Source organism: Nematolebias whitei, chromosome 6, assembly GCF_014905685.2.
Source record: "Nematolebias whitei isolate Nwh7 chromosome 6, NemWhi1, whole genome shotgun sequence".
Taxonomy (NCBI): domain Eukaryota; kingdom Metazoa; phylum Chordata; class Actinopteri; order Cyprinodontiformes; family Rivulidae; genus Nematolebias; species Nematolebias whitei.
In genome coordinates this window covers 5,745,857-5,759,065 of record NC_056503.1, presented here as the reverse complement: position 1 = coordinate 5,759,065, position 13,209 = coordinate 5,745,857, and the positions used below count along the sequence as shown (strand labels likewise).

At 40.4% G+C, this 13,209-nt stretch overlaps 1 protein-coding gene across 1 annotated transcript in view; it reads right to left on the bottom strand.

The window, feature by feature from the left end:
* LOC119411497 (chloride channel protein 2) overlaps positions 1–13,209 on the bottom strand; it is a 479,672-nt gene that overhangs the window by 436,892 nt on the left and 29,571 nt on the right. The window lies entirely within an intron of this gene.

The window sequence follows — 13,209 nt, the reverse complement described above, 5'->3', positions numbered from 1 at the left end:
TATGCAAAGGTTACACGTTACAATTTGCAACCCGACCCCCTCCGTTCGGAGGAATTTTAGAGACGGTCCTGTCATCACCAGACCAAATCTCATCCCTAAATGCAGAAGTCCAAGAGCTTCTGATAAAAGAAGTAATCTCCAGAGTTCCCAAGGGAGAGAAAAAAACAGGGTTTTACTCACGTTACTTCCTGGTTCCCAAACGGACCGGAGGGATGAGACTGATTTTAGATCTGTCAGCTTTCAACAAGGTGATCATGGACAAACCGTTTCACATGTTGACAACCAGACAGCTGTTGGACAACATCCAGAGAAACGACTGGTTTGTTTTCCGTCGACCTGAAAGATGCTTATTTTCAAATACCGATCATCCCAAAACACAGAAAATTCCTGCGTTTCTCCTTTCAAGGGATTAAGTATCAGTACAACAGGCTGCCGTTCGGTTATCCTCTCGCGCCTCGTACATTCTCAAAGTGTGTGGAGACAGCCCTGCATCCGTTACACAGAGCAGGGATGAGAGTTTAGTTTTACCTGGACGACCTGCTGCTGCTGTCACGCTCCAGACAGGAAGCAGTGATGCATGCTCAGGTGTTGACATCACACCTGTTAAATCTGGGCTTCACCATAAATTGGAAGAAAAGTTCAATTTTCCTGGTCCAGACAATTGTTTATCTGGGAGTGGAGCTAACTCAACCACCATGAGGGCTCGTTTATCACAAACGAGAATCGACACTTTAAAAGACCAGCTCCGTCTCGTAAGACCTGGCAGAGTGGTAACAGCTGTTTTCCATCATGAAGCTGTTAAGAATGATGTCATCAGTTCACACAGTTGTCCCACTGGGTTTATTACACATGAGACGCCTCCAGAGGTGGTTTGCACGTCTGCGTGTGGATCCAGAAAAACAAAAGAGACGGATGATCACTGTTCCTCCCTCCGTGAGAGCAAACCTTCGACACTGGGGAAACACCCTGGTTCTGTCGGAAGGAGCCCCCGTCAGCAGACCCACGTCACACGTGCCAGTCTTAATGGACGCGTCGCTGTCAGGCTGGGGGGGGACATGCCTATCTCAAGCAGTAAGGGCGCTGTGGCCCCATCACACATCTGCCCACATAAATGTTTTGGAGTGCCACATGGTGCTGAACGTGATTCAACACTTTGCTCCTGTGCTGCAGAATCAACACGTTTTGATTCACACAGACAACAAGGTTACTGCTGCGTACATAAACCGGCAGGGAGGTGTGCGCTCAGCCCAGGTGTTACACATTGCGCGAAAGCTACTGTGTTGAGCTCACCAAAATCTGCTCTCCATCAGAGCAGTTTACATACCCGGTGTTCTGAACAAAGGGGCAGATGTGATGTCCAGGGGCGGTCCACGTCACGGGGACTGGACTCTCTATCCAGACCTCATGACTGTAGTGAACTTAACCTGATGTCAAAACTAAGCCTAAGGTCAAAACCCTTGACCTTAAGAACCTTGTGGGACAGAAACTGTCATTTCATTGATTTGAATCCAGAAATACAGGTTCACCCATCCTGAGACTTTCTTTCTTGAAAATTCAAGTGAAAGAACACTCTCTTTTTTATTATCATTACTATTTTACAAATGTTGATAATCAAAGTGTCTTAGTTCAAACCATTTTAGATGTTGCAGTGAACTAATCAATTTTATTAACTGTGAAACAGTGTAATGATTTTTAATCCTCATGCAAAGTTAGAATTCATGTTAAGGCCTGTTACAGAGTAATCATGTATTTTCTGATTTCTGTCTTTGAATGAGCAAGTGTAAGTTTTGTCCAAGGTCGGAGTCGAAGCAGACATGTGTCTTGTTTTAAAATCCTCTCAGACGTAAACAGAGGAGTTGGCACCTGTTTCTCCAAACTCGCCAAAATATTTCTCTCGCCTGTCTGAGAACAGTTTTAATCTGTTCCATAACAATTCTTGCTGTTTTCTGACTTCTAGTAACCTCTTACATCACAAAACACACCCCTGTCTGGTTGATAATGACCAATCAGGGACGCTCAAATATACCGGAAATAGAGCTCTTTAAAATGCCGGTACTTCCTAGTTCTCTCAGTTCGGTGAGCGCGGAGAAGTTCTGAGATGTTCGTAGTTCTGTGAAGTCGTTTGGGAGAACAGAAGTCCAGCCATGATAAGGCTCTTCCGAGTTTGGATTATAACATCCTCCACCTCTGAGTGGAACTTCTGAAGGACTCCACTCATGTGAAGTCCACTGGCTGAGGTGAGCTTGTGTCGGACGGAATCTCGTCACTACTTCGGACGAGTCACAGCCATCCTATGGAGACGCTGGACAGGTAGCGTTAACTGGACCTCCATATCTGCTGATTTATCTTCAGAAAGGTAATGAGTCAAGTTTCCTACCAAGCGTACCGAGGAAAAGCTGGGTTCGAATGGAGAGTGTCGGTTCTGGTCAACACTCCCCCTCACACACCATCTTTTACTCCCTTTAAACTTCATTTCCATCTTTAAATCCTTCTATCAAGTAGAAATCCTTCCAGATAATTTAGAAATGTCTGTGTAAAGTGCTCATCCACCGCCGTGTGGATAATTGATCATAATTGTACAGTTTTCATAAATGTCTGTGGTGAAGCAACGGAAAATCATGGCCGTATGGTTTTCCTGGTTGTAAAGTTGATCGATTATGTTGTTATTTTCATATTTTGCCAAATTAATGTAAAGGTTTGATGTTAAACTTTGATTTTGTAAAATAAATGACCGCATTCATTTTGATGGGTCAACGATAAATGACGTCTCACGTTTACATTTCATTAAATTCAATGCACGTTTTATTCAGTCCAGAAAAATGAAGAATCCGTTTTAATTGATGAATATATCTCAGCATCTGTTCATCTACATGACTCAGACATGGCAGAAATTTGGCAAAGCAGCTGTGGACCTGTTTGCGACACGAGAAAATGCTCAGTGTCAACTATGGTTTTCTCTGAGCCCGCGAGACGAACCACCGCTGGGGGTGGATGCGTTTGCCCACAGCCCATGGCCCAAAACGCTTCTGTATGCGTTTCCTCCACCTCCTCTGATTTTACGGTTCCTGAACAGAGTTCAGGAGGAGGGGTTGAAAGCTCTCCTGGTGGCCCCAGAGCGTGTAAACGCACCATGGTTCCCAGTCCTGCAATGCCTGTTGTCGGGGCGCCCGTGGAAACTGCCATGGAGGGAGGATGCTCTCCTCCAGGCAGGAGGGGCGATCAGGAGTTACCCAGAAATAGGCCAGCACCTGTGGGTCTGGCCGCTGAGTGAATCCGCTTAGAGAGGATGGGTCTCCCACAGGATGTAGTGCGCACAATCCAGGATTTACGTGCTGCATCTACCACAGCGCTGTACACATCAAAGTGGACAGTTTTTCAGCGCTGGTGTACAGAGAAAGGTGTAGAGGTCATCTCATGTCCACTAGGTGGCATGCTTTCCTTTCTGCAGCAGCTGATGGAAGAAATTTGGCGTTCAGAACGATTAAAACGTACGTCACAAAGGGTTCAGAGACAGAACAGGTTTTAATAATCCGCTGATGAAGCATTTTCTAAAAGGTATACAGAGGCGCAGGTCTGTTTCACCCACTTGCTCCACAGTGGGTTTTAACGCTGGTCCTGCGAGCCCTGATCAAAGCCCCATTTGAGCCTCTGGATCAGGTCCCAATTAAATTCTTGTCTCTTAAAACAGCCCTGCTGCTGGCTTTAACATCCGCTAAGAGAGTGAGTGATTTATCTGCCTTCTCTGTCACGCCGTCATGTCTCAGAATTCAGGCTGACGGCAGTTCAGCTGATACAAGACCAAATCCAGCTTTATGCCTAATACATCACGGGCTCTTTTAAATCAAGGGTGATATCGTTGGAGGGGTTTTCCCTTCCCCCCACAAATCAGAAGAAGAAGCGTTTTTTCCATCTTCTCTGTCCGGTGCGGGCGTTGACGTATCACATAGCACGCACAGCTGCAATGCATCAAATTCAACATTTGTTGTGCCTTATAGAGATGCATCTGCAGGTCGCCCATTATCCACACAGCGCCTGTCACACTGGCTGTGTGAGGCCTTTTCTGAAGCCTACAGAGCATCAGATTTAGAGCCTCCTGTCAACCTCAGGGCACACTCAATCAGGGGTGTTGTGTCTTCGACTGCTTTGCATAACGGTATGACAATGCAGGATATTTGCACTGCGGCCGCGTGGTCAACACCCTGCTCATTCATTCGCTTTTATCTACGTGATGTGACGGCCCGTTCCATGACACATTCTGTCCTTAGTGTTACAGAATGAATGTTATTGTTTCATGGAACTCCGTTTTACTCACATCTGTCTGCATGCATTACAGTGTGAGATGTTGTTATCAGTCACAAGTTGTGATTGTTATTTTGGTTCTATTATCACTTATCAGTTCATGACTATTGTTACCAATCAGTTCATTTGATTAATAATTAGTTCTCCTGTTATTATTAATCTGTTCATACTGTTCAGCCGTAACCGGTTTGTTCATGGCTCTTTTCAGCATATTTTCCCTCCCCGTTGAAATTTTTCCAGGGCGTTCATGCATTCAGAATGCATAGTTACACAACATGCGTCTGTGCATGGCACACATAATTACGCAATGTATAATTACGTACATGGGGAGCTGAGTGACAAGACGTTTTTTGGGCAAGCTTCTGCTTCATACGGTGTTCGAATGGACCCAGTGAGGCGAGGACCACATCTGCTTCGCCCTTAAACCATCAGCGACAGCCTTAAAAGGCGAAGCTTATACGAAATAGAACGTTGGTTACGTACTGTAACCCCAGATTCTATGAGTATAAGCGTAGCTCTTTAAGCGTCGGGCCTCACTGGCTCCTAAATGGCTGAAGAAAAGTTATTTGGGAGCCGATTACCCGCTCTTTACGTAATTTATACGGACCGGGTGGGGCCCACACAGTAGGTGGGCGTGGACTAAATTTTTTCGGTGTAATGCTTCGCATAACGGGATAAACCATCAGCGACAGCCTTAAAGGGCTACGCTTATACTCATAGAATCTGGGGTTACAGTACGTAACCAACATTTTTTAAACTCTCAGACAGTATATAAGAGCTGCTGGCACCTGCTTTGTCTCACCTCTTCATAAACATTTCTCCGTCTGTACTAACCGTTCTTAAACATTCCTGCTGTCTCTTGACTTCTAGTGACCCTCTGACATCACTAGAACCACACCTCTGCTGGTTGTTTCAACCAATCAGGAAGTACCATGTAACAAGAAGTGGATACCCCTTTAAAAGGCAACACTTCTTGGAACTATTCAGTATTCAGTCTTAGTCTTCATGAGTCTTAGTCTTGCAGTCTTGCTGGAACTTTCAGTCGGAGATGAGACTCAACTAAGTAGCGGATGGATTTGGCCATGTGCCAAAGGTCTCTCCAGTCCAGCGTTGTCACAGCCTGCCTCGGCTGTGACTCAACCCGAGCATTAAAAGCTCAACTCCTAAGGAAGCTTATTCGGTTGAACCGAGTACTTCGTCACGATTTCTAATGACCCCCAGCTACTCTAACCAGAGACGCTGAAAAGGGAGCGTACCAATGGACTTCTGTTCCGGAGTGGATACATCCACTGCTAAGGTAACAAAGTCGCTGCACGTCCTTAAGTGTACCGGAGAGCTGAGCTGGATGTCAGAGGAAGGGTGCAATGTTCTGGTTCAACACTTAACTCCACATATTAAACTTCCTCCTTAAATCTATTCCTCCTCTCTTAAACTCTCTATTCGCCAGTAAATCCAGCTAGATGCCTTCAGAGATTAATCAGTCTCAATCAGTAATGTTCTGTTGTCTTGTTAGTAAAGCTTGCCAAGTTTATTAATCAGAAACAAATCAGCAAATAAATGTGTACATGTTTTGATGTTAAATTTTGATTCTGCTAAATAAATGACTGCATTTATTTTGATGGGTCAAAGATAAAATGGTGTCTCGTGTCAAAGATTAAACAATCCACTCACAGTTATCTTGGTCGCATAACAGAAATTTAACTCGAAAAAGAAAATAATCCGTTGTAATTAAACAATTAATATTCTTTGTGCTTGAACTAGCTTTAAGAATAATTAATTAGTAGTGTGTCCACAGCAAAGCTGTCCTGACATACTACAGATGTCTAATATTTTAGCTAAGAAATTCAAGAAAATTTTATTTTCATAAAAATAATTTCAATACTTGTGGATAAATTTGGACTGATTTCTAAATATTAATAAAATGTTGTAAAACTGGAGTTAGGGTTAGAACAAAAGGGTGGCAGCAAAGGTCAAAGGAAAAGTTTAAAAGACAGTAGCATTAACAAAAAGACAGGAAAGAACTGGAAGTGGCAGAAATTAAGATGTTGAGGTTCTCCTTACGGGTGACAAGGATGGATAAGATAAAGAATGAGATCATCAGAGGTACAGCACAGGTTGAACAACTGGGAAATAAAGTTAGAGAGACCAGACTGAGATGGTTTGGACATGTCCAGAGGAGGGACAGTGGTTTGGACATGTCCAGAGGAGGGACAGTGGCTATATTTAGGGAGTGGTGGCGCAGAGGTTAGAGAGGTGGGCCTGTGATCCGAAGATCACTGGTTCACGCCTCGGCCCAGACAACATCAAAATTGTGGGTGGGGTAGGTGAAACACCCACACTTACCCCCACCCTCATTCGCCCCACTCTGGGCCCATGAGCAAGGCCCTTAACCCCCACCATGTGCTCCCTAAACACGTCTCTCTTGAAAATGAGTTCTCGTGGCTCAAGGAGACTAAATGATAAAAAAAAAAAAAAAAATATATAGGTAGAGAAGTATGTTAGAAATGCAGCTGCCAGGAAAAAGACAAAGAGGAGATATATGGATGCAGTTAGAGAGGACATGGAGGTAGCTGGAGTGAGGACAGAGGATGTAGAAGAAAGAGTGAGATGGAGGAGGATGATGACTGACTGTGGAGAACCTGAAGAGGGAAAAGCCGGTAAAAGAATGAAGTCTGTTTTCAACGTCAAAATCTAGCCCTCCCAAATTCTTAATCTGAGCTACTGACCAGCAAAAGTGATCCAAAACAGATACTTGAGATGTAAAATAAGGTTTACTTCTTTTTTTATTTAAAAACAAGTTTACATTTACATCTTGTCATGGATCAGCCTACACCATCAGCTTCACACATGCAGCGATATCTACATTTCAGTTTTAATGGGGGAAATCTGACTCGTAAAAGAAATATATTTTGACTCACCAGAAAAAAATAAAAATAAATACAGTACCGTATATGGCACATTATACGTACACCCGTTAGACCCACGGACAAGCAAAGACCTTGTATAACATTTAACCTTAAATTGTGACCTTGAAGGTGGGGTGAGAAAGGAAGAGGGCCGGCAACGAAGGAGGGGGTGTGCCAAAGAAAGCATCTTAGCACCAACATAAATGGTTTGTTCCACTTTGGAGTAAGCTGTTGGGGGAAGAATCAGTTTTGTGTTGTGTGTTTCCTTGACTGATGAAGTCTTCTGGATGGAAGGTGAAACGTTTCAGCACAAAAAAACAAAAAGAAACTGTCCAGATGACCTGACTGAAAAATGTTGCTTTGTAGCCATTATTTCAGGTGAAGGAGTGTTTGTGACTGGAACGGTTCAACACAAGACGGAGCTCAGTCATGGTGAAAAGAAACCAGAAGGATGAGCTGTGTGTGATTGCTGACGTTTTCCGAGTGTTTGACACCTGCATCTTGTAGTTTTCAACTCAAGTACTAGGTTTTGAAATCTTTCAGGAATGTGTATCGTCTTGGGCTGAGAAGTGATAGTTTCAGCCATTGAAGTAAAACCTTGTAGATCCAACATTTTTCACTCAGGTCATCTGGGTTAACCAGTGAATAAAAGGTGCAATGGTAAATAAATAATGGTAAATAAATCACCCAATAAACTGGAGGGGGGTTACCAGCTCTCTTGCAGATGATGTTTTGAGAGATCTCATGATATTGTTACATCTTGCTTAATGGGTTACTGCTCTCAGAGGTCCCTCAGCTGAGTGTCGCTCAATATCTCCAATATAGTTGCACTACAATTTGTCCAGTGGTTCATATAGTTTGCTAATGCTACTGACAAACAAACGCACATGGACACTAATAACATTTATATTGCTTGCTACAGAAGGTGACAGGTAAAGTACCTAATATTGTGTGAGACACACAAACGTGCCCGTTTTCTGGCACAGCCGTAGGTTTTCAATCTAGATTTATAATTGGCAGCACAACGGTTGCTTTTCCTCTGCTGCCAAATGCAAAGATGATCAACTTTATCAAGGGCTAAGCACTGCCAAGTGTGTGATTAAACAAGATCTATTGAGGCTCAACCAACCATTAGACAGCAGGGAAACGAGATGGACTGGGGGCCGTGGGCTGAAGAACTGAGGCCAACACTCAAAGGCTCAGGGAATTTAAAAACAGACCCAGAGAAAAGTGGCATCTGTAAAGTGTTATCAGGTTTTGTTCTTTAACAGATTTTAACTGTAAAAAATGAATAAAAAAAAAAAAATAAAAAAAAAAGTAAAATCTGCTAAAATTGGATTCTTATTTAACGAACGTCAACTTCTTAAAGTCAGATTGTAATTCAGCTGAGAATATGCACGTGGATACAACCAAAAGCTCACTGGTGAACTTTATACACATACGGTACATTATATGCCCATTGACAAATTATTATACAGCAATCTATAACAACAGCCTAAACAAGCAAGACCTTGTAAAACATCTGAACTCAGTTTGCGACCTTGACCTTGGAACTGGGGTGATGAAAGGATTATGCAATTTTTAGTGTTGGTACAAATTTGTATTAAGTTTTGTTGAATTATCTTGAGTAGATCAGAAGTTGTGGTCAGGACAAGGCAAAATTTACGGACATACAAACAGACAGACGATACTATAATACCTCTGTGCCTTGATGGGCTTATAATGATAAAAACAACAATCAATAACATTTTCAACATTTTCAGGACAAAACAGTTAACACAACTGTATGTTTAATAACATTGTGGAAGTAAACACTGTTTTATAATACAATCGTAAATGCTTAGAGAGAAAGAGAGTTGTTAAGACGCCCATTTCTGTATATTTTAAGGTTTGTTTTGTTTTGTTTTTGTTTTTTTTTGTTTTTTTTGTTTTGTTTTTTTAGGTAAAGCAAATTTCTCACAATTTTTGTTTTTTTCTTCTTTCAGCTGCTCATCTTCAGGGGTCACTGTAGTGAACCAAGTCGCACAAAAACTTGGTGATTGTTTAACAATGGATCCCCTTCCTGACACAACCACAGCTCTCTGTGTGGAGCAGAGAACTGCCATCTAGGGCAACCACTCCCCCTAAAAATAATTTCTCACAATGAGGAAAATAAATTACTTTTCTTCTTAACCACACCTAAAAGTTTACATGAAATAAAGGAATAAGTGATACAGGCGATAAGCCAGTGGGTTAAAGAATTAATGGCAGAAGTTCTCTGTACCGCTGGCTGCGATTAACAAAATGTCAAAGTATCACAAAAGGATGATGTTGCTGAGCCAGGCTCGATCACCATGGAAACAGAAATTGAACCTGCTCCAGATCAGTTCAGTTTAAAATGGTCGGCAACAAGCTCCATCTATTCCCAGATCCTCTTATTCAGACTGAAACAACTAAATGTGGTCAAAGTTCTGCTGCTGATGTGAAACACCATAAAATTTCAGCAGGTCAGACAGATACTGTGGAGCGACACCATGAAGACATATCCATCCATCATCTTTTACCCACTTCTTTCTTTTAGGGTCACGGGGGTCACTGGTGCCCATGTCCAGCCATCACTGTGCAAGTGGTGGGGGACACCCTGGACAAGTCTCCAGTCTACTAGACTGAGACCACCGAGGTGCTCCACAGAAAGCCACAGGAAGTCCTTCCTCCCTTTGGCTATCAAACTTTAACTCCTCCCCCTTTCTGCACATAGAACAATAAATATTTTAATGTTTCTGTCTGCACCTGTTTAAAACTTAACTGTTGAGATTTTTATACCTCTCTGTTATTTTTATATCTTGTGTGATTCCTTGTGCAAGTTCCTTTGTATTGAAACCCTGGCACAACAACAATTTCCTGCAGGATCAATAAAGTTCTTTAGTCCATAACAGGGACACAGAGACAAACGAGACAAACAACCATTCACTCTCTCACTCTCACCTAGAAACAATTTAGAGTTACCAATCAGTCTAACATGCATATTTTTGGTCTGTGGGAGGAAACTGGAGTACCAGGAGAAAACCCACGCATGCATGGAGAGAACATGCAAACTCCACCCAGAAAGGTCCCGGGCCGGGATTTGAACCGGTGACCTTCTCATGGACAGGTAGCAGCTCTGCCAACTGCGCCACCATGCCGCCTTCAAATCTAGAATATTTCTAGAATCCTCCAGTTTACCATCCTATGAAAAGTTTTCAGAAAAATGTCATCCCTCTTCACCTCTCCAGTTTTGGATAAAAGAAAATTATGTCAAATCCAAATGTTCAACAGGGATGAGACCTCCTAACACTGACACAAGGTCACTAATCAACACCGATGGGTATAATAAAAAACTGTGCGGATGACGCTGTGGTTGTGTAAACAGACAATCAGTTACTTTATGGAAGGTCAGTGGTGACACTAAACACAGAGGACCAAAGACGACAGCGTTCAGACTGCTGCTCTGATCTCAGAGTGAATGGGGTGACAGAACAGGACGAAGTCTGTGAAGGCAAAATATGTTTTTGTTGTTCCACAGCTCTGTCGAATTCATTCTCAGCCTGGTACTTCCTGTAACCACACACACACACACCGCAGCTCAAATGAAGTGTGTAAAAAACGTAGGCAAGGTGAAACCCAAGATGGTTTTAAGAGTTTATTCAAAAATGTTTGAACTGAAATCTGACACTTTTGAAAAATATGAGACAAGTATAAAGAATAAAAATAAAAAAGCTCATTTGATATGTCCCCACCAAAACAATGACACTTGTGTTCTTGATTTTTTGGGGGGTGGGTTTGAAGTGGAAAGAACTTTCCGTCTCTGTACTATAAGCAGTCACTTATAAAAGTTGTATTTTTATGTATCCTTATTAGGAAATAAACAAAATCCTTGTAGTGAGTATAAACAGATCCTGGTTCACGTGAATATATTTACTAGAAAAACATTTTAATTGGCTCATACGGGTTACACAACAAACCCAGAATGACAGAGGTAATAAAAGTTCGGAACAAAAAGCATGTACTGCAGGATGAAAACTGAATTTAGAGAGTGTCACTTTATACACACACACACACACACACACGTATATACTAGAGGTGCGACTCTCTCAGTGTCTGGTGAACCGATTCGATTCCGATTTTTGGTGTCACGATACGATTTAAAATTGATTTTTTTTTTTTTCGATTCGGAAACAATTTTCGATTCAGAAGCGATTTTTCGCACATATATATATATATATACATACATACATATTTTTTGAAATGGTCATAAATTTGGTTTCAATTATGTAACTGACAAGCTGAAAAGATTAAACAACAATGTAAACAAATCGAACATTTATTTAAAAATCATTTTAGGTTCTTACTGTATCAATTTTTTTATTAATTTTATATTTATACCAAAAATAGGAAAACATATAGGAATGCATACAATTCTTTAACTTAAATTACCAGTATTAGGTTAGCTTAGTTGCCTGAATTTTTCTAAAAAATAAATAAATAAATAAAAAACTAGGAACAAATAATTCACCCATCCATCATGTTTATCCACTTCTTCCTTTTCAAGTCACGGGTGTCACTGGTGCCCATATCAGCCATCACTGTGTGAGAGGCGGGGTACAACAGGTCTCCAGTCCATCACAGACAAATTCAAAATATATAAATACAAATGTAAACAGACTTCAGCCTAACATACATAGTACATTAAACTTTAACTCAAAATAAAATACAGACCAGTTATTTCTAACCATATTGCTCTAACATTTGTTATATTTTCAAAACTTAACCTAATATGAAATATACAGACTTCACAGTCTTAACCATATTGATTCATATTTAGTAAATCTTTAACAAAATTTCAAAACCTGTGCAAGTTTGCAAAAAAACATCTTCTGAACTATAATTTATAAACCACAAACTGTATCATTTAGAACTGGCTCCAGGCGATGTGTCCAATCTGTCCTCTTCAACCTGTTAAAAAGACAAACTACATTAAGTTTGTTGTACAACTTATCTATAAGTTTTAGTGTAATATTAGAAATAATAGTTACCTTTGAGCTGCAGCTGCATCAGAGCTTCTCCCATTTGCTGTTTCATGGTGGAGTTGTGGTGCTGCTTTATCGCAAAAAAAGAAATCTGCATGAAGGAATAAAGTACATTGGGTCCATCGTATTAAAAATAAACCTGAACCTCTCACCTTCCACAGAGCAGTCTGCTCGTGAATCCTTTGTGATAAAGCAGGAGATGGAGAGGGAAATCTTCACAGTCTTTGGAGAAGAATGGAAGTTTGTTGCAGAATTCGCTTGGTCGGCTGTGTCGCTTTCATCTTCCGTGAATTTTGTCTTATATCCAAAATACTGTACCGCAATTTTATTTTACACTTCTTGTTAACAGCTGTGCTCTTGTGAAGCTCTGTCTTCCCGAGGAACATTATAGGATCTGAAATGATTTTTCAAGACGAAGCAGCTGGTTGAATCGCGCACCGCGCAATATATTCATTTACATACATATACATATACATACATATACATATACATACATATACATACAGATACATATATATACATATACATATATATACATATACATACATATACATATATACATATATATACACATATATATACATATATACATATATATACACATATATATACATATACATATATATACATATACACATATATATACACATATATATACATATACATATATATACATATACACATATATATACACATATATATACATATACATATATATACATATACATATATATACATATACACATATATATACACATATATATATATACATATACATATATATACATATACATATATACATATATACATATACATATACATATATACACATATACATATATACACATATACACATATACATATACACATATACATATATACATATACATATATACATATACATATATACACATATACATATACATATATACACATATACATATACATATATACACATA